The 26,887-nt window shown below is 39.5% G+C and overlaps 1 long non-coding RNA gene across 2 annotated transcripts in view; it reads right to left on the bottom strand.

Moving 5' to 3' along the window:
* Positions 1 to 26,887, bottom strand: part of LOC138986404 (uncharacterized) — a 38,356-nt gene that overhangs the window by 9,145 nt on the left and 2,324 nt on the right. The window contains exons 2-3 of one of the 2 annotated variants that reach the window (XR_011463254.1): positions 3,057 to 3,239; positions 27 to 237 (exon numbers count right to left, since the gene is read on the bottom strand). This is a non-coding gene — a long non-coding RNA (uncharacterized lncRNA). The remainder of the gene's footprint in view (positions 1 to 26; positions 238 to 3,056; positions 3,240 to 26,887) is intronic. The other variant, XR_011463255.1, reaches the window with a different exon arrangement.

The raw sequence follows: 26,887 nt of genomic DNA on the forward strand, positions 1-26,887 counted from the left end.
GTTTTCATGGTAGTTTGGGTACTCACCCATAATTGGTAATCATCTCCAAAAAGTCCAGCAAAAACTCATAGATCATAGATCTTACATGCCAGTGAAGATTGGTTGACCCATTTGTTATTTATATCAGTTAATTTGACCAAAGCTTTCTTCATTAACCTCTGCTGAGAAGTCCAGGAGGAGCACTACTCATCCAGTATGTGATCACTTAATGGTATATTCTCCTTACTGCTGTTATTCCTGTTATAATTTTGAAGTAAACATTGATTCGTCAAAGGTCTGGAGCTAATTTTACACATACCAGAATATTTCAGTGGATGAAAAGTCTGAGACACTAGGAAGTAATAACTAAAGGTATGTATCAGATAGCTACTGCTGTGTAACAAACTGCTCCAAAGCCTAATGGCTCAATACAAGAATCAGTGATTTTGCTCATGAATCTGCATGTTGAGGAGAGCTGGGGAGAGAAAGAGGCTTTCTGTTTTATGCAGCATCAGCTTGGGCAGCTCAACTGGAGGCTGGAGGACTTGTTTTCAAAATGGCTCACTCATATGGCTGGTAACTTGGTGCTGGCTGCCAGTTGAGAGCTTAGCAGGGGATAGGGACAAGGGAGCTCAGTTTCTTTCCATGGTGGGTCTTTCCACAGGATGTTTGGGCTTCCTTAGGGCTTGGTGGGAGAAGGCAATGGCACCCCACTCCAGTACTCTTGCCTGGAAAATCCCATGGACGGAGGAGCCTGGTAGGTTGCAGTCCATGGGGTCGCGAAGAGTCGGACACGACTGAGCGACTTCACTTTCACTTTTCACTTTCATGCATTGGAGAAGGAAATGGCAACCCACTCCAGTGTTCTTGCCTGGAGAATCCCAGGGACGGCAGGGCCTGGTGGCCTGCCGTCTATGGGGTCGCACAGAGTTGGACACGACTGAAGTGACTTAGCAGCAGCAGCAGCAGCAGGGCTTGGTAGTTTGGTTTCAACCATGAACATCCAAGAAGCAGAAAGAAGCTGTCAACTTCTTCGATTGGGCCTAGAAACTGGCACAGTATGACTTCTACTATATTTTCTTGATAATCAGTCACAGAACCCAGATTGAGGGGGAGGGAACATAGACCCCCACCCCTCCATGGGAAAACAGTCAGAGAATGTTTGGGTAACATTTCAAATCACCACACAATGGTAGTCACAGAATGTCAGGCATATAACATCTCTATTCCACATTGTTTTTTTGGCATATGTGAAAAACAGTTTAGAGAGGTGAAGTTAATCCCCAAGAACACACAGCAAGATAGTTAGAGCCAAATCTAGAATTCAAGCCTTGATTCCTGGCTTTGTTCATTTTACTGAAAAGCAGAGCACTCTATTCAAATTGCCCTGACAGACTAATTCATAGACGTTCTGAAGATAACTCTTTAAAAATTACAGCTAGTTGCAAATGGCTAAATTCCTCAAAGATACACATTTACCACTATTATAGAGCATTGACATGTTAATATATTATAATAATATAATCATATAATGGCCATAAAAAGATAATGATACATTAATCAACTTTCATCAGACATTACAGTACAGAGGCTACAGCAGTGAGCAAGAAACAGCCTCACCCTCCTAGAGTGTACAGGTCAATGGGAGTTACAGACAATTAAACAAGAAAGCACAATGCAGTTTGATTGTGGAAAATGCTATGATGAGGGACATCTATTTTGTTTTGAAAGCACACAGAAGGGGAGAAGCGAAACCTTTGTTTGCAGGACAAGAAATTCTTCCCAAATAATGGGATGCAGAAACCAAAAGCAGACAGATAAGTAGGGATTATTCAGGACAAAGATGAGAAAATTTCAGGCCAAAAGAATAACATGTATAAAGACATATTAAGAATAAGACTCTAGATTGTGTACAAGACTGAATAGACTCAAACTATCACAGTCTCTAGCAGATGAATCAATGAATAGTAGTTGAACTAAAGAAAACACAGGTGATTCCTTGATTATCTCAAGTCACCAGGAAAGAATTAATCTTTCTTGGTTCTTTCTCAGACTTGACATAAGACTAGAGGTTGTTGGGTTAAGAGAGGAACAGAAAGACACGGTTAATCCACCCACATGGCAACTATACTATACCACATATTATTGCCCAGGACAGCCTAGAAAGTCTGTTTTCTTCCTTTTACCACCAATGCTGAAGCTATTTGTTTCTCTTTGTAAATGCTTAATGCATTCTGGAAAGGGTATAGACAAATACTCTTGGTGAAATTATGCAATCTTACTTGTCAGATTGAAATAAATGTTTCACCTTTCTGCACTAATTGCTAATTATGAACTAGCTGATATAGTTCTCCAATGGCCTTAATTTTCTCTCATAGCCTCTGTCTTTTCTGAGCCTTGCAAAAGTGATTCTCAGGAGTCTCAGCTGACATTCCAGTTTCCCCAGAGAGTTTCCCATGATTACTACCAAGGACTTCCAGAAAACATATATTTGACTTCAAAAGGAGATATTTCTTCATTGTGTAGCACCCACTTCCTCCACCCCACCCACATATACTGTTCACTTCTCATCTGAGCTCTTTAATTCAGCTCTACAAATAATTTGAATAAATTATGTTCAAGACACTGAATTGGGTACCATAAGGGTCCTGAGGATGAATATGACACAGATTGTAAACTCCTTGAAAGTGAATACCACTGAGAAAAAAATACATGTGAAATAATACAGTGTAATACATGGCAGAGCGTGGTACATGCCCTCAGAAGTAAAATGTCAGGCCATAGTAGTTTATTCATTTTCCAGCAAAAAGAATCCAGGAAGACTATGGTAGAAGCAGCATCTTAGTTGAAATTAAATGGATAAGTAGGTAGGATTATATAGACTTTCATATGAACGGATAATTGTAGAATCAGATACGCAATACCTATTTTTTTTTTTTTTTTTTGCAGAGTTTAGGGAACTAAAGACTCAGCTGTATGTAGTAAACAGCTATGCTTCACTAATATTTGTTGCTCATTCATATGGGAGGATTACACTTCTCCATCCTATTAAAACTACATATGGCCAAGTCACTTACCTTGACCAATGAGTGAGCAGAAGTATCCATTCTGGATGGAGGCTTTAAGGACCAATGCCTTCCTCACCATGTTTTCCTTTCCATCTGCCACAGCTACTGGTAACATTGCAAACAGAGGCTGCTCCCCTCTTGCATTCCAGAGAGAAGATGATATGGAATAGAACCAGGGTCAACCTACAGTGACTAAATAACACGAGCAAGAAATCAACCTTTGTTGTTGTAAGACAGTGAGATTTTAGGTTTGTTCATGTAACAATATAAACCAGCCCATCCTGATTAAACAGACACCAAACTTGTCCTAGCCAGTTGAGGACTTCAAAAGTATAATATAGGGCTAAAAAATGGAGTGACTTGTGACTTGTTAGATGCTCAGTCATGTCCAACTCTTTGGGATTCCATGAACTGTAGTCCACCAGGCTCCTATGTCCATGGAATTCCACAGGCAAGAATATTGGAGTGGGTTGCCATTCCCTTCTCCAGGGGAATGTCCTAACCCAGGGATTGAACCCATGACTCCTGCATTGCAGGAAGATTCTTTACCATCTGAACCACCAGGGAAGTTATTATTTTACTGTTCCCTAATGTTCCAGGCATTCTATGAGGCACTCTACATACACGATTTCAATTAAATCTCACAGCTTCACAATGTTTAAATCATTACTCCCTTCATACAGATATAGACACTCAGAGAGGTTAAGAAATTTGCCCAAGGTCACACAGCAGGTAGGAATCATTGTGGAGATTCTAATCTCATGTTGTGTAATACGGAATCTGGTCCTTTTGCGGTGATACATGGTCGGGTGTCACAGTGGTAAAGAATCTGCCTGCCAATGCAGGAAACAAAAGAGAACTGCGTTTGATCCTTGGGTCGGGAAGACCCCTTAGAATAGGAAATAGCAACCCACTCCAGTATTCTTACCTGGGAAATCCCATGGACAGAGGAGTCTGCAGACTACAGTCTATGGGGTCACAAAGAGTCAGACAAGACTGAGCAACTGAGCACACACACAGCCTGCCAAGTCACAAAGATACTACAAGCTTAACTTTCCTAACAAATGATATCTCTTGTTTTGAACTTGATGGTCACGTTACCTAAACCGACTTTGGAAATAAGTGGATGAAAACGCTGATACCAGCCCCATTATGTGTTGGAAATATGGGCCCCTGATCAATAATAAATAATTTCATTTAAAGCAAGAGAAAGAGGGAGTTGCCTTGTGACCTAGTGCTTAGGTTTCATCACTTTCACTGATATGGCCCAGGTTCAATCCCTGGTCAAGGAACCAAGACCCTACAAGCTGTGAAGTGTGGACAAAAATAAATAAATAAAATCAAGAGAGAGATTAATCTCAGAAATTAATGAAATCCACTGTGTCCCATCAAACTCAAGTGCCATCTTGGATTCTAGGTGCTTTTCTTTCTTTGTGATGATGGATAACGTTACAAGGTTAGATTTCCTTTAGATACCATAGGACCACAAAAGAAGATTACATAGTTCAGTAGAAACAGAGTGTTCCCCAAGGCTTGGCTTCGTCTATGTGGCTCACTCAGAAACATGGGACTTCAAATCTCTCATCTCATCCACTCTGCTTTTACAGGCTGAAAATTCTGCTACAAAAAGCCAGAAATGGGACTTCCCTGGTGGTCCAGTGGCTAAGACTCAGTGTTCTCAATGCAGAGGGCTCGGGTTTGATCCCTGGTTGGGTAACTAGATCCCACATGCCTCAACTAAAGATCCCACATGCTGCAACAAAGATTGAAGATCCTACATGCCATGACTATGACCCAATGCAGTCAAATAAGTAAACAATTAAAAAAAAAAAAAAAGCCAGACATATACAATCAGTGAAAGTGAAAGTCATTCATTCGTATCCGACTCTTTGTGACCCCGTGGACTATATAGTCCATGGAACTCTCCAGGCCAGAATACTAGACTGGGTAGCCTATCCCTTCTCCAGTAGATCTTCCTGACCCATGAATGAAACCAGGGCCTCCTGCATTGCAGGCAGATTCTTTACCAACTGAGGTACTTAGGGAAGCCCTAGGAAAACTAGTCAAGATAGACTAAACAAGTATGCAATGGATCTCAGAATGTTAGTCCGTCAGTTGTGTCTGACCCTTTGTGACTCCATGGACTGTAGCACATCAGGCTCCTCTGTCCATGGAATTCTTCAGGCAAGAATACTGGGGTGGTTTGCGATTTCCTTCTCCAGGGGATCTTCCTGACCCAAGGATTGAACCCAGGTCTCCTGCACTACAGGCAGATTCTTTACCATCTGAGCTACCAGGGAAGCCCAGATTTAGGAGAGTTGGTCACAAAAAAAGGAGATGTCTTCAGGCTATGGTGGAGTTAGAAGGAGAGCAGAAGCTTTGAGAGAAACTCTAACTTATTATCTCCTTTTCTCTCCAGTTCACCTCCTCTTGGCTCTTCCCTGCCATGAATGTGGCTACTTACAGTTGGTGGTCACTGATAGAGAAGTCTATACTTCTCTTTTATCAAAAATCTAGTACATTTTTGGTAGTCTCTAGTTGAATTTTTCTTTTAAATTTTACATATCACTTCCTAGGTATAGTTATCCCAACCACAATGTCAGGGTTTTTAGCTGATATTTGGAGGTTTTTTGTTTTTTTGTTTTTTGTTTTTTTGTTGTTGTTGTTAGCTAGCAGCTTTTATGTTTTGATATATACATATCTGAACCACACAAAAAGCACAGAAAGACACAAGAATAAGTTCAGTTCAGTTCAGTTCAGTTGCTCAGTCATGTCCGACTCTTTGCGACCCCATGAATCACAGCACACCAGGCCTCCCTGTCCATCACCAACTCCCAGAGTTCACTCAGACTCATGTCCATCGAGTCAGTGATGCCATCCAGCCATTTCATCCTCTGTCGTCCCCTTCTCCGCCTGCCCCCAATCCCTCCCAGCATCAGAGTCTTTTCCAATGAGTCAACTCTTCGCATGAGGTGGCCAAAGTACTGGAGTTTCAGCTTTAGCATCATTCCTTCCAAAGAAATCCCAGGGCTGATCTCCTTCAGAATGGACTGGTTGCATCTCCTTGCAGTCCAAGGGACTCTCAAGAGTCTTCTCCAACACCACAGTTCAAAAGCATCAATTCTTCGGCGTTCAGCTTTCTTCACAGTCCAACACTCACATCCATACATGACCACTGGAAAAACCATAGCCTTGACTAGACAGACCTTTGTTGGCAAAGTAATGTCTCTGCTTTTCAATATGCTATCTAGGTTGCTCATAACTTTCCTTCCAAGGAGTAAGCGTCTTTTAATTTCACGGCTGCAGTCACCATCTGCAGTGATTTTGAAGCCCCCCAAAATAAAGTCTGACAGACACAAGAATAATGGGACATAAATCAGACACTGATCATGGAGTCTCAGGCCTTGCAGCTGAGTAGTTTACAGAAAGCCAGGTAAAAGGCAAGGGATAACTGGTGAGACAACCCATCAACGGAGCTGAGCAAGTGATGATGTAGAAATAAGATGCTAGATGTACCAACATGCCGGTGAGCATCTTTCATGCTTTTCCTGAAACTTATTTTCAATAATTTTGATTAAATGGCTTTTTAGCAGCTTCTAAACTTTGACACCGAGATTCTTTACCATGAATAAGCATTATTTAAAGTTGGTCAATTAGATGCCATTTGTTCTTTTTTCTTTTGTTGAAATTTTAATTTTGATCTACTTAAAACATACACACACAACATGAAGAATATTGTAGAAGACATCCAGTTACCATTAACCTTCCTCACCCTGTAGCCTGCTCCGTGACATTACTTCTTATAGGAAAACTAGAGTGAAACCCATAGCTTTTTTGCTTACTCTCAAATATACTGAAAAATTCTCTTCAATTCCCCAAACAACTTCATGTCAGTTATTTCCCTCTGGAATAACAGTAAAAATGTCAAACTCCTCTCAGAGTCAGAGCTTCTCCATTCTCCTAGCTGAGCCCTTAGCCAGGTGGAAAACTTGCATTGAGAAGACAGACAAGTTTGCTTCCTCTCTAGTTTACCACCTTGAATATCTACACTTCTTTCCCTAACTTACTAACTGTCGTTTCTAACCCCTCTGGAGCCAAATTTTGGGGAGACAAGAGGGAAACAGAAAAAGGCCTTGTGAGGGAGTGTTAATTTCCTCCTTTAGATATGATGAATTTTTAATTTTATCCCTCTTGTGGAATGCCCCATGGGTTTTTTGAATTCCTCATCCATACTCATCACCAAGAACGTTCTACCCGCTGTCCCCGACATGAGTGATACATTCTCCACCTGGCCTTTTGAGAATCTACCCTTGACCCACTATTTCTTTGCATTCTTCCTCCACACAGACCTTGTACTATTCCTCCTCTTAAGGCCCTCTTAGGCAAAATCCCTTTGAGTAGTTTCAGACTCACCTACTTTCTCTATACATATTTAGTCCATCAGAAACTCAAACCTTTGACCAGTCATCAATGGGTATCACTTTACTCCCCAGCCACAATGGTAAGTTGCTTCAGCCAGGCCCTAGAACTTTATTTCTTGTTTGTTTTTATTAATTTTTATTGTAAAACAACAATGTTGGCTTAGTTTCCACTGTACAGCAAAGTGAATCAGCTATATGTATACATATATGCCCTATTTTTTGGATTTCCTTCCCATTCAGGTTACCACAGAGCACTGAGTAGAGTTCCCTGTGCTATTCAGTAGGTTCTCCTTAGTTATCTAGTTCACATATAGTATCGCTAGTGCATATGTGTCAATATCAATTTCCCAATTCCTCTCACCTCTGCTTTCCCTTTTGGTGTCTGTATATTTGTTCTCTAAGTCTCTGGAACTTTAGATTCCTCACAAGTATAATATATACCAGGGTACAGCACCTCCCAAACTCCAGAGGATGACATACTAAAATCTGGAAGTAGTCTCACTGATGGCTTTCTCAAAAGAGACTTGAGGTGATGGGCAAGGGCTTCTCCCCCTTTTCCATGGTAACAGGGCACATACAATGCCCAACAGTGTTCTTTAAAGAATGAGCTAATATCCAACTCGCTCATTTTCTTCAAATGTTTTTATAAGTTGGAATTGCTTCACTGGTCTAGCCCTTCATTTCCTCTACTGTCCTGGAGTCTCAGTCAGAACGGAAACTATATCCCATTTCAACATCTTGCTTACATTTACTTTTATACTGTACACTCTATTAGAGCTTATATTTGTTTAACATAATTCAGTGCAAACAAACTTTGTAGTATTCTATGGAATTCATGTTTGTTCACATCTGACTTTTTGTAGCATGCTAGTAATTTGAAAAAGATCAGGGGCAAGCTTTCTCATAATTAAAGAGAAAGCCCTAGCAATATATAAAGACTTTTTTAATCAGTTCAGGCTGTTAAAGCAAAGTATCACAGACTGAGTGCCTTTTATATGACAGAAATTTGTTTCTCACAGTTCTGGAGGCTGAAAGTTCTAGATCAAGGAGCCAGCATAGTCAGGTTCTGGTAAGAGCCCTCTTCTGGATTGCAGACTACCAACTGATATATCCTCACATGGTAGAAGGAAAAAGCTCCCTGGGATTCCTTTTATAAGGACATTAATCTCATTCATGAGAGCTCCACTCTCAAGACCCATAATCACCTCCTAAAGGCTCCATCTTCTATTATCATCACATTGGGGGTTATCATTTTAATATAAAAATTTGGCCAGGGGGGGACACAAGCATTTAGTCCACTACAAAGACATTAAGGATACTGGTGAGAAGTCCATCCAAAGTCCCTTCCTTTTAAGTAGTGGCTAGTTTAGTCAATCAAGAAAACCACCACAATTTCCATTATGTTAAACTATCTGAAGAAGCTACAAAGATATTTCTCACTGTATTGGAAGGGAGGATGGATGGGAGGGACGGAAGGAGGAAGGAAGGAAGGGAGGAAGGGAGGAAGGAAATGGTGGCAGGGAGGGAAGAAGGACCATAATTTGAAATATTCTACACTCTAGATAAAACTATTTTTATCCAAATTAAACAGCACTGCTATCGTTTAATGGACACAAAGTTTCGGTTGTGCAAGATGGAAAGAGTTCTGGAAGTGAAGGGTGGTGATGGTTGTACAGCAGTATGAATGTTATTCAATGCCATTGAACTGGACACTTACAATGAATAAGATGGTAAATTTGATGCTATGTATATTTTACCACAATTTATAAAAGAAAAAAATTTTAAACTAAAAAAGAATTAAATGTCCCCAATATCGTACATCACTTCATCAATATCAGTCCCATCACTTCATGGCAAATAGATGGGGAAACAATTGAAACAGTGAGAGACTTTATTTTGGGGGGCTCCAAAATCACTGCAGATGGTGATTGCAGCCATGACATTAAAAGATGTTTGCTCCTTGGAAGAAAAGCTATGACCAACTGAGATAGCATATTAAAAAACAGAGACGTTACTTTGCCAACAAAGGTCTGTCTAGTCAAGCCTATGGTTTTTCCAGTAGTCATGTATGGATGTGAGAGTTAGACCATAAAGAAAGCTGAGTGCAGAAGAATTGATGCTTTTGAACTGTGGTATTGGAGAAGACTCTTGAGAGTCCCTTGGACAGCAAGGAGACCCAACCAGTCCATCCTAAAGGAAATCAGTCCTGAATATGCATTGGAAGGACTGATGCTGAAGCTGAAGCTCCAATACTTTGGCTACCTGATGCGAAGAACTGACTCACTGGAAAAGACCCTGTTGCTGGGAAAGATTGAAGACAAAAGGAAAAGGGGACGACAGAGAATGAGTTGGTTGGATGGCATCACTGACTCGATGGACGTGAGTTTGAGCAAACTCCAGGAGTTGGTAATGGACAGGGAAGCCTGGTGCACTGCAGTCCATGGGATCACAAAGAGTCGGACACTACTGAGTGACTGAACTGAACTGAACTGAATATCGTACATCTCAAAGATGAAAGCATGAGTCCCTGGCCAAGAGCAGAGAAGTTTCCTATGATAAATGGTCTACTTTCCCACTGTCTTAATTATATATATATATATATATATATATATATATATATACACATATATAGTGGTTTAGTCACTAAGTCATATCCAGCTCTGCTACCCCATGGACTGTAGCCCGCCTGCTGCATCCATCCATGGGATTTTTCAGGCAAGAATACTGGACTGGGTTGCCATTTCCTACTGCAGGGGATTTTCCCAACCCAGGGATCAACCTGGGTCTCCAGCATTGCAGGCAGATTCTTTACCGACTGAGCCACCAGGGAAGCCATATAGATATAGATATAGATATAGATATAGATATAAATATAGATAGATAGGTAGATAGATAGATATAGGTAGAGAGAGGCTATTTTTTCCGTTTTGCTTTTATTTTTTTTAAGTGTCTTCATGTCTCTGACTTTTTACTATCCTGTCTAAATTTTTTAAAATTTTTATTGGAGTATAGTCAGTTTACAATGTTGTGTTAGTTTCAGGTGTACAGGAAAGTGAATCAGTTATACATATACATATATCTACTCTTTTTTAGATTCTTTTTCCATACAGGCCATTACAGAGTACTGAGTAAAGTTCCCTGTGCTATACAGCAAGCTCTTATTAGCTACCTATTTTATATCTGTTTGCATTTTAAGATCATTTTATCAAAAGACACACCCACTAAACTGTTGGGATTTTTATCAAAATATCCACAAACTTATAGTGCTCTGCACCTGGCTTTCTACATTCAGGTATATATATTTTTTATCAGATTTATTTATAGATAAGCATTTGTTACTTTTATGAATTGCATTCTTTTTTATGAATTGCATTCTTTTTTATGAGTTGCATTCTTAAAATTATATTTTCTAATTGGCTGTTGCTGATGTATTAGAATATTATTGATTTTTAAGTTTTGTTTTTACCCATTAAACTTGTTGAAATTTCTTAATAGTTCTAATAGCTTTTTGAGTCTCTTGAATTTTCTATGGAAGGAACTCAGTTCAGTTCAGTCACTCAGTCATGTCCAACGCTTTGCATCTCCGTGGACTGTGGCACCCCAGGCTTCACTGTCCATCATCAATTCCCAGAGCTTACTCAAACTCACGTCCATAGAGTCAGTGATACCATCCAACCATCTCATCCTCTATCATCCCCTTCTCCTCCCACCTTCAATCTTTCCCAGCACCAGAGACTTTTCCAATGAGTCAGTTCTTCTCATCAGGTGGCCAAACTATTGCAGTTTCAGCTTCAGCATCAGTCCTTCCATTGAATATTCAGGACTGATTTCCTTTAGGATGGACTGGTTGGATCTCCTGCAGTCCAAGGGACTCTCAAGAGTCTTCTCCCACACCACAGTTCAAAAGCATCAATTCTTCGGCGCTCAGCCTTCTTCACAGTCCAACTCTAACACCCATACATGACCACAGGAAAAACCATAGCCTTGACTAGACGGACCTTTGTTGGCAAAATGATGTCTCTACTTTTGAATATGCTATCTAGGTTGGACATAACTTTCCTTCCAAGGAGTAAGCGTCTTTTAATTTCATGGCTGCAGTCACCATCTGCAGTGATTTTGGAGCCCAAAAAAATAAAGTCTGACACTGTTTCCACTGTTTCCCATCTATTTCCCATGAAGTGACGGGACCAGATGCTTTTTTAATTAATTTATTTTTAATTGACTGGTAATTGTTTACAATATTGCTTGTTTCTGCTGTACATCAACATGAATCAGCCACAGGTGTACCTATGACCCCTCCTTCTTGAACCTCCCTCCCACCTCCCACCCTTTCCCACCCCATCCCACCCCTCTAGGTTGCCACAGAGCCCCAGTTTGAGCTTCCTGCATCATACAGCAAATTTCCACTGGCTATCTATTCTACATGTGGGAGTATATATGTTTCCATGCTACTCTCTCCATTCATCTCACCCTCTCCTTCCTCCCTCTTGCCCTTGTCCACAAGTCTGTTCTCCGTGTCCAATTCACTGTAGGTGTTTAGAGTCACATTCAGAGATTGCTGTTCTTCCAGATTACTCGGTGTGAATGGCCTTTGTCATGTATCAGAGGTTCTAATCAGCAGCAAAACTGTCCCTAGGGCACTGTTCTGGGAAATAGAAGCAGTTAAGTGACTTCCTGGAGGAGGGTCATAAGCCAGTCTCTGGAAAAACAGTGTGGAGTTATTTTCTACTGTGCTTGTCTTCATCAACTCCATCTAAAATGCATCCTTTGCTCATTGGCTCCATCTCTGCATTGTTTTGAAATTTTCCGTGCATTTGCTTGTTTCCCTCCAAGTAGATTATTGGATCCTTGAGGATAAGGGCTAAATAGTCCCCTTCTTTTATCTCACATAAACTCTTTAGAATATAAACCCTATGAGGAAAGAGACTTGGCCTATGGTGTTACTGCTGTTTCCAGTGCCTAGTATAGTGCCGAGCACTGTGGGCACTAATTGTCAATGAATGAGTCAGCCTTAGGCTTCAGTCCATGTTTGGCAATTTGCTGAATGCATTCAGAAATGGTGATAGAATGAATGAGCCCGCCTAGCCCGTAGTCTTTCATTTTGATTCCACCATTCTTTCACCTGGACATCTCTATTTCTAAACAGCTTAAGTAAAGCTTGATGTTGAGGTTTTTGTCAATGCCCATAAAAAAATGTTTGACAAGTGTGCAATCTAACTTCATGAATTTCAAAACAGATGACACCCATTTTGATAAATGCATATGATTCCGCAGCTGATGAAAAAGAAAAATGAAAATGGGGCCAAATTACAGTTTGGTACCTAAGACAATAATCAATCTTTCATCACACTAATGGTATGTCATGAGAATGTAAAACCACACGAAGACAGGAAACAGGAAAGACCTCACACCAGCTCTCCAAGAGAGTCAACGTAATTTGGTTAACAAGACATACTTATCTGTGAATGAATTATAGCTAAGTGTGAACCTGGCAGTTCAATTATAAAATGTCAAAGCTTTCCAGAAACGATTACCACCATAGCATTGAGTAAGTTTACCATGGGCAGAACAGACTAATTGGTAGAGTTAGGTCTATTTTTAAATGTCAAACAACATCCTACTCCTCTTCTAGTGCTGCTCTATGTATCTTAACTGGGAACACTAACTACCTTCAGGTTTATCATTCCCACCATAATGATCTATCCATGTTTGTTTTTTAAATCACATAGTAGGGGAGAGATACACAGAAATCTGATAATAAAGTCCTGGTCCTGCCTTCTAAGGGGTGGCAGTAACATAGGGAGAAATTAAAAGATGCTTGCTACTTGGAAGAAAAGCTATGACCAACCTAGACAGCATATTAAAAAGCAGAGACATTACTTTGTCAACAAAGGTCAATCTGGTCAAAGATATGGTTTTTCCAATAGTCATGTATGGATGTGAGAGTTGGACCATAAAGAAAACTGAGTGCCAAAGAATTGATGCCTTTGAACTGTGATGTTGGAGAAGACTCTTGAGAGTCCTTTGGACTGCAAGGAGATCAAACCAGTCCATCCTAAAGGAAATCAGTCCTGAATATTCATTGGAAGGACTGATGCTGACGCTTCACCTGATGCGAAGAGCTGATTCATTAGAAAAGACCCTGATGCTGGGAAAGATTGAAGGCAGGAGAAGGGTGGGGGGGACGACAGAAGACGAGATTGTTGGATGGCATCACCGACTCAATCAACATGAGTTTGAGCAAGCTCCAGGAGCTGGTGATGAACAGAGAAGCCTGGCATGCTGCAGTCCATGGGGTTGCTAAGAGTTGGCCATGACTGAGCGACTGAACTGAACTGAACATAAGTAGGGAAAGGAGAGAACTTTTGTTGCATGCCTTTATTTGCCACTGCCAAATTCAAACTCTTTTCCTGCCCTTCAAGTGCTCTCTTTCAGCTGCATGAACTCAGTTACCTATTCACCTGCCCCTTTATTTCAAAGCAGAAAGCCTTCCCCCTTGATGTCATTATAAACTTCCTGAATATTTTTTATGTTGTGAATCCATAAGGTCACTCATCATCATCCTCCCATGATCCCTTTATGGACTCTAGCTGTTACCCTCCCTCCCTAAACATACTTGTAGAAACAGCCTCTAGATTCCCAACTGTCTTAGTTTGGATTGCCCAAGATGCCAACTCTGAGTCAAGGATTTGGATGAAAATAGCGTTTTTGAAAGTGATCCAGAAAATAACAGAAACGGAGTGAAGAAGTGAGACAGGGAAGAAAAGAAAGGCAATAAAAAGGGCACAATCATGAAGTCACTGTGCTGTGCTTAGTTGCTCAGTCATGTCTGACTCTTTGCAACCCCATGGACTGTATCCCACCAGGCACCTCTGTCCATTGGGATTCTCCAGGCAAGAATACTAGAGTGGGTTGCCATGCTCTCCTCTAGGGGTTCTTCCCAACCCAGGGGTCTAACCCAAGTCTCCTGCATTGCAGGCAGATTCTTTACCATCTGAGCCACCAAGGAAGCCCCATGAAGTCACTACTGGGGGCAATGTGAGCTCAGTTCCACTGGTAACTATGGGAAATGGTGTAGAACACATACCTCAGAGTCACACTATCCAAGGGGCAAAAGGGCCAAGGCATTTATTTATTCAGCTGTTCCTATCAGCCATTGCTTGAAGACTGCTCCTAGGTGGCATGAATTTCCTGGTACCTCTGGAAAGGAAGAGTTGACTCAAGCTGCCAGAGGAAGCCCTGAGTTGCCATTTCTGACATTTGAAGTTGGTCCAGCATGCAATGAAATAGTTAAGGCTGAGGAAAGATGGATGAGGCCCTGACAACATCTGCTATCTCAACCATTTGGGGGTAATGTGGTAATTTTGTATATCTAGGTAGAAGTCCTTTCAGCAGCCTTTACAACAGAAAAGAAACTAAGATGCAAATCCCCATGCAATGTTCTAACTATTCCAACTATACCCAAGTGTCAGGAGCCGCGTTAGACATTACTGACAAAATGGAGGCATGGCGCCAACCCCCTCTCCTCATCTCGCAGGCACAGTACCAGGATGAAGGAGTTAGGCCTTGTGATTCTGACTTGTTCTTTCCTTTCTTCGGTTGAGTTGGCTGGAAAGAATGTTAAGGTGCTTGAGAGAAGCATGAGAAAGCACAAAGCCTTCTAAAGTTGTGCCCAGAAAATAATCTATAAAGTAACCATTAACATTTGTTCAATGATCTTTACAAAGAATGTCCCAGGATGAGCACGTAGGCCGCAGCTTGAGGCCATGGGAAGGCTTATTATCTGAGACCTGTTTGTGAAGGAAATATTTATGGCAAAAGAAGTTTGCTGAGTTCAGGGTTTAGGAATAATTAAGAATAGCTAGAAGCCTTTTTAGGAGATAGTGATCTTAAGATGCTAGGGGCAAACAGGATTTAGAAAGATAAGAAATAAACTGAGGAATGTAGCATGAGTTACAATGTAATCACAAGTTAAGTATAGGACACATAAGAAGAAATAGATAATAGATAGCAAAGCTGATTCTGAGAGAATCGCTGAAGAGGAACTCTGTTTGTAAGACAACAGTGATTTCTGGAGACAGTAAATCTGGGTGGGGGAAACTGAAAATGTCAAACCTCTGACCTAATGCTTTTGTCAAAGTATAAAAGAGAACCTGAAGCTTGAAATAAACATGTAGTTCCATACTATGAGTCAGAGGCTACATCATCGTCCACCAACACCACTCACCCCTTCAGGCTGATTCCCTGGCTGCTGGAGCTGGACTCTGGCACCCAAGTCATTCCATGCTGAAGCACTAAATGGTAATACTCAGCCCACTGTACCAGCTCCCTGTCTTCACACTGACAACCTTTGTCGTTTGCAGTAGGGATTAAATTCAGAGTGAAAATGTTCAAGTATACTTCTTTCTTCAGAAAAAAAAAGTCCTGTAGACAATATTTTATTAGAGCTAGGCAAATAGTTGTGTGTGGAAAAATGTTCTTATTTTAGGAATAAGAGGACTATAAATCCTGAGGCAATTATCTTTAGGAAAGCAGCAAAGTAATAGAAGAAGGAGTATTATCTTACCTTTAGTGACTTTTTGTAATATCAAAATAAATCATTACTGACTGAGCTGAGAGGTAATTTCAATATTATAAACAAATCAGTATAACAATTAAGTTATCAGGAATGAAATCAAACTAAATATAAAAACTATTCTTCAATAACTCGAGATGGCTTTGCCCTTTCAGTAGGAGACTGAATTCCAACTATCATATTTTCAAAAGAGTCTTCAATGTATCTCTTGAAATCTTGGGTTCCATTTTTCCCCAGATATTAATGGACAGGAACAAGGAAATGGAATTTGCCATCTATAATAAGCTAAAATTAATAAAGCTTAGTGGATTCTACACAGTGATAGAAGAGGGGTTCAACCAGAAGTCTTCATAAAAACACTGAAAGAAATTATGGCAGAATCCCAGTAGCAACATTCTAGAAAGAAGAAACTTCATTTACATTGAGTTGAGCTCTTCTTCCAAGAAAAAAAATATATATATTTATTTTGTCCTGAATTCTTTTCTTAATTGAAGTATAGTTGATGTACAATGTTACATTAGTTTCAGGTATATACCATAGTGATTAAGTATTTTTACAGATTATACTCCATTAAAAGTTATCACAAGATAATGGGTATAATTCCCTATGCTATACAATATATCCTTGTTACTTACCTATTGTATACTTAGTAGTTTTATCTTTTAATCCCATTCCCTTAATTTTCCCCTCTTCTCTCCCCCTCTCCTCACTGGTAATCATTAGTTTTCTTTCTATATCTGTGAGTCTGTTTCTATTTTGCATTCATTTGTATGATTTTTTAGATTTCACAAATTAGTGATATCACACAGTATTTGTCTTTCTCTGTTTGACTTATTTCACCAAGCATAATGTTCTCTAAATCCATCCACTTTGCTTCAAATGGCAGAACATCATTGGTTTTTATGGATGAATAATATTCCGTTTATATATATATATATAGATATACACACACATATATATATACACACATACATACACACATATATAACATCTTCTTTACCCTTCATTCTGAATTCTTTTCAAAGTGTTTTTCCATAAAAATCCTATTGAATCCCTGAAAAGTTCTGTAGAATAAAACCCAGCATATTATTGTCATTTTATAGATGAAGAAACTGAGGCATGGAAAGGGTCAAGAGCCTTCACTGAGATATCACTATAGCAACAGAGTATGAAGTCACTTTACCCAGCCATTGTATGATGCTCTTCCTGGACAACAGGATGAAACTTACATCTGAAACGTAGGCACAGAAATACCCTATAAATCAACAATAGGCTGGCCTCTTTCAGAATATAAACTCAAGAGAGTGAACCTTCAATGATGAAGATAGCTTTAATAAGGAAAGTAGAGACAGGAAGCATGCACGTGCGTGCACACACACACACACACACACACAATACTGCCAAAAACTATCTTCAGTGAATGCTAGGTCTGGGGTTGTGCAAATATCTTCAAGCTGTTTAATGTTAGTCATTGACAATTTCCTTTAGCTCCATGATTGGTGGAAATAAATATATGCTCTCTCTAAAGCTCAACCCTCCAAGGAAATACCTAGTGCTGATAAACAAGTTCTGTAATGTCATGTGCTCTCTGAAAAGTAATGCCTCTCACACTCTAGAACACTCCAAGAGCTAAGTTAAAGAAATGGAAATTTATTTAATGACTTTAATAAAACATGAAGATGTCTGAAGCAAGCAAGTGTAATATGGTGGGAAATTTTCACTAGATAACACCTATTTGCAGTTGTCATCTGATCTGTGTAGAACTGAAAACCCTATCAGATATGTCACTGATTTGGTTGAGTAGGGCTATTCCTTCATTTGGATACACTGGAATACTTATAAATTAGTTTTCTTACTAAGTATACACCACAGATCATGTTTACTCTGCCTTTACTTATTAGTGTCCATCTTAAAGAACCTCAAAGCCATTACTCAATGATGCACTGTTTTATATATGTCTGTAGATGTACAGCAATGTCTGGTCATCTATTCCATACATTTGTAGAATGCTAACTGTGTTCAGACACTACTTCAGGCATTTCATTGGAAACACAAGAACTATTTTAACTACTTCATTTTAAGAATGAAATGGCTTAGCACACGGAGTGTTAAAAAAATGTGAACTAAATATTGAGTGAAGAATTAGCTGGAAAGAGAATGTGATAATCCAAGTTGGAATAGACCAAAATCAGCCACACACCAAAAATAATAGCTTTAATTAAAAAAAAAAAAAAACTCTGCTTTGTTTAAACAGCAGGCACTCCTAATTTATATTCCAACTAACAATTGCTTTTCCAATAATAAAACATCCATTTCCTAACTTGTATCCCAAACTCTTTACTCCCTTGTTTATTCACCTCCCCCTGCCCTGTGCATGCCTGTTCAGTCTCAGTCAAATCCAACTCTTTGCGACCCCATGGACTGCAGCCTGCCAGTCTTCTCTGTTCATGGGATTTTCCAGGCAAGAATCCTGGAGTGGGTTACCATTTCCTTCTCCAGGGGATCTACCTGACCCAGGGATCAATCCCACATCTCCTGCATTGGCCAGAGGATTCTTTACACTGCACAACCTGGGAAGCCCATCCCCCTTCCCCAGCACTGAATTAATTTCACAACTCACTTTTCCTCTTCTGATAAAATTAATCAAAACAAGGAAATAAAGACCATTTCAAATAGTGGGTCTTCCTTGCTAGGTAGTTCTTCAATGCAGGTGTACATCATTGATACCAGCTACTTCCTAGCCACTGACAAGATTCGCCAGTGTCTTCCATCACAACATTTAAGCCACATTATTGGTAGGATACCACCTTGCCACTTTTATCACAGGCAAAAAAAAAAGTGCAGCTGTCAACTCTTCACTCTCCAACATGAAATTCTAACACCACCCGCTGCCAATAACCAACCTCATTAGCTCAGGGAACCAGGTAATCTTTTCCGATGGTGAGGAAACCAGAATTGAAAGAGACACGTGTACCCCAATGTTCATCGCAGCACTGTTTATAATAGCCAGGACATGGAAGCAACCTAGATGCCCATCAGCAGATGAATGGATAAGAAAGCTGTGGTACATATACACAATGGAGTATTACTCAGCCATTAAAAAGAATACATTTGAATCCGTTCTAATGAGATGGATGAAACTGGAACCTATTATACAGAGTGAAGTAAGCCAGAAAGAAAAACACCAATACAGTATACTAACGCATATATATGGAATTTAGAAAGATGGTAACAATAACCCTGTGTACGAGACAGCAAAAGAGACACTGATGTATAGGACAGTCTTTTGGACTCTGTGGGAGAGGGAGAGGGTGGGATGATTTGGGAGAATGGCATTGAAATACGTATAATATCATATATGAAACGAGTCACCAGTCCAGGTTTGATGCACGATATTGGATGCTTGGGGCTGGTGCACTGGGACAACCCAGAGGGATGGTACGGGGAGGGAGGAGGGAGGAGGGTTCAGGATGGGGAACACATGTATACCTGTGGTGGATTCATTTTGATATATGGCAAAACCAATACAATATTGTAAAGTTAAAAAATAAAATTAAGTTAAAACAAAACAAAACAAAAAAAACAAAACTTACCTTGCCAGTTGGACTCTGGCCCCTCCTCTTCCACTCTGCCAAACCCATTTATTTCTTGACCCACTATTTTCTGTCTCCACTGTTGATTTGCCACAGAAACAACTCTGGATCATTTCTGGTAGAGTCTTAATTATCTAATCCATGGGATTTAAAACTCTTGAGCCTTCCCTTTTTAGAAGGAAAATTTGAGGGGGGAATAGGTACATGTATACGTATGGCTAAGTTGCTCTGCTGTGCATCTGAAACTACCACAATACTCTTAAATCAACCATACTTCAATATAAAATGAAAAGTTAAAAAATAAAAAGAATTTCTCTTCCTTCATTTTCTATAAAATCTATCTCATGATCTACCACTCTGCCACCCATCCTCAGTCACGGTTACCAACTTTTCCTTGGGGTTTTTCTGCTCAGAAAAGTAACACATGCACATTGCAGAAATTTTTGAAAATATATGCAAAAGAGTAAAATAAAATTTTCTAAATATAAATAATCTGAGCATTGTAGAGTAGTTCTTTCTAGGCCATATGCTTTCATAATCAAATTCCAATCGTGCTGTGTTCATTATCTTGATTGTGGGGATGGTTTTACAGGCATATACATATGTCAAAATGTAGCAAACTGCACACTTTAATGCATGCAGTTTATTGTACGTAAGTCATTCCCAAAGTAAGCTGTTTTTAAAATGTAAACAATATAAGGAGAAACATTATTAATTAGAAGTGTAATTAAGGAAATAGAAATTGAATGTTTGAATCTACTTATAATTTTTTTTCTAAATTATAGCAAAGGAGAGTGATGAGGATAAAAATGATTCTGCTATAACTGGAATGTAGGACACAATTCCTTGTTTCCTTTTTGGGCTGAAACTCTTATACTTTGGGAAGGTTGTTTCTGTCTGTCTGTACGGAAAAAGTAGTATCTAACAGGCATAAAAACTAAAGTGATCAGAACCATGTTTGTAAGATATAAATAGTTTTGTATATGGCTTTTTTCACATAAGCACTTTTGTAATGCCAATTAAAATTCTCCAATAAATAGAATTTTGGGGATATCTCACAGACAGTGAAACCATCCAGTGAAGAGACTGATTTATTAACCTGAATACTCAATAATAGGATAATGCTTTGTTTCTAATTTTTGATGATTATTTTGAAATATAGGATTAATTTACCATTATAAGTTATTACAAAATATTAGCTATAGTTCCCTGTTCAATAAAAATATGATTAATATTCTTGTAAATAAATTGTTTTGGGCCTCCAAATGGTTCCCTGGGATAGATTTCTTAGAGTAGAACAGCTACTCTTTAAGGCTCATTTTACATTATTCTCAGTTGTTTTCCTGAAAGGTTAGGTCAATTCGTTCTCTTATCAGCTTTGGCTAAAAATGATCATCTCACTGTACTGTCAACATCTTTGTATATGTTTAAAACCTCTTGTTATTTTATGGGTGGGAAGGTATCTTGTTGTTTATGTTTGCATTTTTTATTCCTAGGGAACTCAGATATGTTTCTGATATAATTCAGAGGCATGCAAACATTCTTTCTTTTCTGTAAATGCACTGGCCCAGTTTTCTACGGAGACATTACAGCTCTGGTTGCTGATTGGCAGCATATTTATGCATTAACTATAATAAACTTTTGTCTGTCCTGTTATACCAAAATTTATTTAATATATGTCACTTATCTCTATGGAGTTTTCAATATACCTATAAAATATTTGCGTATTTGTTTGTTTTACACAAAGCTAGTAATATTTTCTCCTTTGTGTTTTCTTTTAGTGCTTATTGGCTGAGAAATATTTTCCTCAATTCAAGATTAGTTCTAATACTACCTATTTTAACTTTAGGGATTTTGTGGTTAGATTTTTAACTCTAAAAGCATCTGAAATGTATTTTGGTGTATGATATAAGACAAGAATGTAACTTGATATTTTTCCCCAATAATTTTCTCAGCACTTTTGTTGAATATGTCATTCCTTCTCATTCATCTGTGATATTTTCTTTAGCATATTACTAAATTCTTCCATAGGGCTTCCCTGGTGGCTCAGCAGTAAAGGATCTGCCTGCCAATGCAGGAGACACAGGTTCAATCCCTGGGTCAGGCAGATCCCCTGTAGAAGGAAATGGCAACCTACTCCAGTACTCTTCCCTAGGAAATCCTATGCACATAGGAGCCTGGGTCCATGGGGTCACAAAGAGATGGACATGACTTAACGACTAAACACAACAACAATAAGTTCTTCCATATGCTAGGAACTGTTTGCAAGCTATATGTTCTTTTAAATTGATCATTCAATATTTCTGGTCATAATGATGCTGTAGCTTTTTGTTTGTTTGTTTGATATCTAGTAAAGCAAGTCATTCCAAATGTCCATATTTTTTTTGTATTTCATAACATTATTCGTAAGTACATTCTTCACAAAGAACTTTCTATAATATCCCAAGAAAAAAATTCACTGGGATTTTTAAAATTATATTATCCCTGGTTTATAAAGAAAAGGCCAGTGAGAGAAAAAAGCAAGGCATTGCTGGAGTCCTGAGCCATGGGAGAAGTTAGGAAAGCTGCCAAATTCCCTTCCCCATCTCCCGCACCCCCAAATGACCCAGAGTCTAGTTTCACCAAAGTTTACAAAATACAGTGAAAGTCAAGCAGGGAAGAGGCTCCAAGGGAATCACGCATAGACATTGGGTGTCTCTGCAAGAAGGGAAGACTGGCACCAGGTCCTGTCTTGAAATGTAACTAGAGAGAGGACTTGCTGATCCTCCCGAGGGGGACAAGAAAAGGGCTGGCCATGGAGCAGTCTATATGCCCGATGGTCAGTTTGGCATTAAAGGCCAAGTTTCACTCGGGTTATCTGAATGGCTTGTAAGGAAGCCAAACCTGCTCAAATGTGCGTGTATCCCTGCCCCTACTCTGAGGTGGCTGTGTTGGCTGCAGCAGGCTGGTGGTTAGTGAGCAAGGCTGGAGAGGAGGTGGAGTTTGGAAGATATCAAAGAGTCACATGGTAAACATTTCATTGTCCCCAGTGAGAGCTAGTGTTTAGACCTGTCACCCAGAGGGCATCTGGCCCCTGTCAGAGAAGCCGCAACAACTAAGAGCTGATTGCCAGGAAAGTGAAAGTGTTAGTTGCTCAGTCGTATCCGACTCTTTGCAAGCCCATGGACCGTAGCCCACCAAGCTCCTCTGTCCGTGGGATTCTCCAGGCAAGATTATTGGATTGGGTAGCCATTTCCTTCTCCAGGGGATCTTCCTGAGCCAGGAATTGAACCCAGGTCTCCTGCACTGAAGGCAAATTCTTTACCGTTTGAGCCACCAGATTGCCAGGGAATGCAGCTAAATCACTTACTATTTTCCCTAATCCCTCCTCCTTCACCCCTGCAACACAACAGAAGCCTGCCAAGAAGGGGCAGCACTTGGGAGCCCTGCCACACACCATGGTTCACTCCAGGGCCCTTGAGCCACAAACCTGGTAAACTTGGGGAAAGAGAAAAGCTCTGAGAGTACATGAAATTGACAGATTTTTAATATCCTAAAAATGAAGTCAAGGAATCATCCCAAAATGTCCTTAAGGGGTCTGTGACCCAGCGGGTGGGACTTCTCATATAACACAGTTGTGGGAGTGAAGGCTGAGAATGGAGAAAAATAAAACCATTTCCTCTTTGTACCCCACAGAGATGAGACAGTTCAATAAAGCACTTACATATGAATAAGCAAAGAGGAGAAAATAAAACTCATCTGTTATCCCACAGGGCAGCTATAACTAATATTAACTGATGTTTGCCAGGGATTTTTATGTGAATTTCTTTTCAAAACTGCAATTACAATATATTTTCTGTTTTTTTTTTAAACTATCTTTTATTCTCTAGAATATATTCTGAACATTTGTACTTTTTTGACAAAAGTATAACATGATTTTCTTTTTTAGGGCACCCCAGACAGCCTGAGGGATCTTAGTTCCCAGACCAGGGATCGAACGTGGGGCCCCTGCAGTGGAGCACAGAGCTTTAATCACTGGACCAACAGGGAAGTCCCAACAACATAATTTTAATATCTTAGAATATTGCATCCTGTTGGTTGGTTATAATTTATTCAGGAAATGATATATTCTTTCATATTTAAAGTTGCTTCCAATGTTGTATTATTATATATAATACTGCAATAAACATCCTATTACTTCCTTAGGGTAAATCCTAGTAGCGGAGTTCCTTTATCAAGGGTATATACATTTTAGAGCTTTTCTGATATGCTGCTAATTCACCTTCTTTCTACACATCCACCACTAGCCAGTGAGAGTCTTTTGCTGCATGCTATCTATCTTCCATTTTTTGAGTTGCCTAATATCTATTTGTAGCATTATTTCTAAATGTACTTTTTAAAATATTAGTGAGAACTGATATTTTTTCATTGTTTTATTGGTTATTTATAATTTCTGTGCTGTGCAATGCCTGTTTCTGTCTTTTGCCCATTTTTCTACTAATGTACAATTTTTCCTATTGTTTTGTAAAAGATGGTTACATCCATTTTGTTGTAGTTGTTGTTGTTCAGTCCCCAAGTTGCATCTGACTCTTTGCAACCCCGTGGACTGCAGCACATCAGGCTTTCCTGTCCCTCACCATCTCCTGGGGTTTGCCCAGGTTCATGTCCATTGAATCAGCGATGCCATCCAACCATCTCATTATATCCATATATCTATCATATATATTGCAAATCTTCTTCCCAGTTCCTTTTTATTTATGAGGTTATATTCCATGCCAAAGTGTAAACTTCTTAGATTTGACCATATAAAATTGTTTTATGATTGATGTCTGGAGTCAACAAACTTTTTCTGTAAAGGGACAGATGATAAATATTTCAGGCTTTGCCAACCAAATGGTCTGTCACAACTCTGTCTTTGTAGAGCAGAAACAGCCCTAGAGGATAGTCACTGAATGGGCATGTCTTCATTTTAAATTCAGCCACGGGTGGGCAGTGGGCTTCCCTGCCAACACAGGAGAATCTGCCTGCCAATGCAGGAGACTCAGGTTTGATTCCTGGGTCAGGAAGATTCCCTGGAAAAAGAAATGGCAACCCACTCCTGTATCCAGTATTCTTGCCTGGGATAGCCCATGGATGGAGGAGGCTGGCAGGCTACAGTCTATGGGGTCACAAAGAGTTGGAGATGACTTAACAACAATGGGTGGGCAGTAGCTTTTCCACCTCTGGTTTAACTTATTAGTGTCATGTTTGGAAAGTGGTTCTATACCACAAGGATATATTATTTTCTATAATCTATTCTTACTTTATGGCTTCACTTTTGAAATGTCTGTCTTTAATATAATCAACTTTGTTATTTAATTTTTCTCAAATGGGTTAGCCCTCTGGTCTAAAATCATTCCTTCAATAATTCATACATTTCCAACTGAGTAGATTTGCAAACTTTTCTAAGTTAAAAAATGTGGACAACTGCACATATACTTGGAATTTTAAATGCTATTACTCTTCAGGAGCTAGTCCAGTTCAGTCACTCTGTCATGTCTGACTCCTCATGACCCCATGAACTGCAGCATGTTAGGCTTCCCTGTCCATCATCAACTCCCAGAGCTTGCTCAAATTCATGTCCATCAAGTCGGTGATGCCATCCAACCATCTCATCCTCTGTCATCCCCTTCTCCTCCTGCCTTCAATCTTTCCCAACATCAGGGTCTTTGCCAATGAGTCAGTTCTTCACATCAGATGGCCAAAGTATTGGAGTTTCAGCTTCAGCATCAGTCCTTCCAATGAATATTCAGGACTGATTTCTTTTAGGATGGACTGATTGGATCTCCTTGCTGTCCAAGGGACTCTCAAGAGTCTTCTCCAACACAACAGTTCAAAAGCATCAATTCTTCCATGCTCAGGTTTCTTTATGGTCCGACTCTCACATGCATACATGACCACTGGAAAAACCATAGCCTTGACTAAATGGACCTTTGTTGGCAAAGTAATGTCTCTGCTTTTTAATATGCTGTCTAGGTTGGTCATAGTTTTTCTTCCAAGGAACAAGTGTCATTTAATTTTATGGTTGCACTCACAATCTGCAGTGATTTTGGAGCCCCCCAAAATAAAGTCTCTCACTGTTACCACTGTTTCCCCATCTATTTTCCATGAAGTGATGAGACCAGATGCCATGATTTTAGTTTTTTGAATGTTGAGTCTTAAGCCAGCTTTTTCACTCTCCTCTTTCACTTTCATCAAGAGGCTCTTCAGTTCCTCTTCACTTTCTGCCATAAGGCGGTGTCATCTGCATATCTGAGGTTATTGATATTTCTCCCGGCAATCTTAATTCCAGCTTGGGCTTCATCCAGCCTTGAATTTTGCATGATGTACTCTGCATATAAAGTTAAATAAGCAGGGTGACAATATACAGCCTTGACGTACTCCTTTCCCAATTTGGAACCGGTATCTGGGGGTAGTATCATGCCTTTAATTATTAGTTTTTCAGTACATTTTAATATCTTGTATAGCAACTCTACACCCACCCTCATACTCTTCTTTTTGTCTTTGTTGTTGACTTTATCTTCTTTTTCAAAATATTCTTTAGAATCGTTTTGTCAAGTTCTAGTAAAAATTGTGCTATGACTGAAAATTATCTATAATTTTCAGATAAACTGACAATCCAAGACAGTGGTATCCACTCAGTGGAGGTGACTTTCTCATTATCATTGGCCTCATTAATTGATCTTATAATCAATAAATGCAACTTTAAAAGCACTGCTTTGTCATTTGGAATTAAATGTAACATTTTCTCTTTTTTTTAAATTTTTTATTTTTTAAATTTTATTTTATTTTTAAACTTTACAATATTGTATTAGTTTTGACAAATATCGAATGAATCTGCCACAGGTATACCTGTGTTCCCATCCTGAACCCTCCTCCGTCCTCCCTCCCCCCATACCTCCTCTGGGTCGTCCCAGTGCACCAGCCCCAAGCATCCAGTATCGCATCAAACCTGGATTGGCGACTCATTTCATACATGATATTATACATGTTTCAATGCCATTCTCCCAAATCTCCCACCCTCTCCTCTCCCACAGAGTCCATAAGACTGATCTATACATCAGTGTCTCTTTTGCTGTCTCATACACAGGGTTATTGTTACCATCTTTCTAAATTCCATATATATGCGTTAGTATACTGTATTGGTGTTTTTCTTTCTGGCTTACTTCACTCTGTATAATAGGTTCCAGTTTCATCCATCTCACTAGAACTGATTCAAATGTATTCTTTTTA

Source organism: Bos mutus, chromosome X (genome assembly GCF_027580195.1).
Source record: "Bos mutus isolate GX-2022 chromosome X, NWIPB_WYAK_1.1, whole genome shotgun sequence".
NCBI lineage: Eukaryota > Metazoa > Chordata > Mammalia > Artiodactyla > Bovidae > Bos > Bos mutus.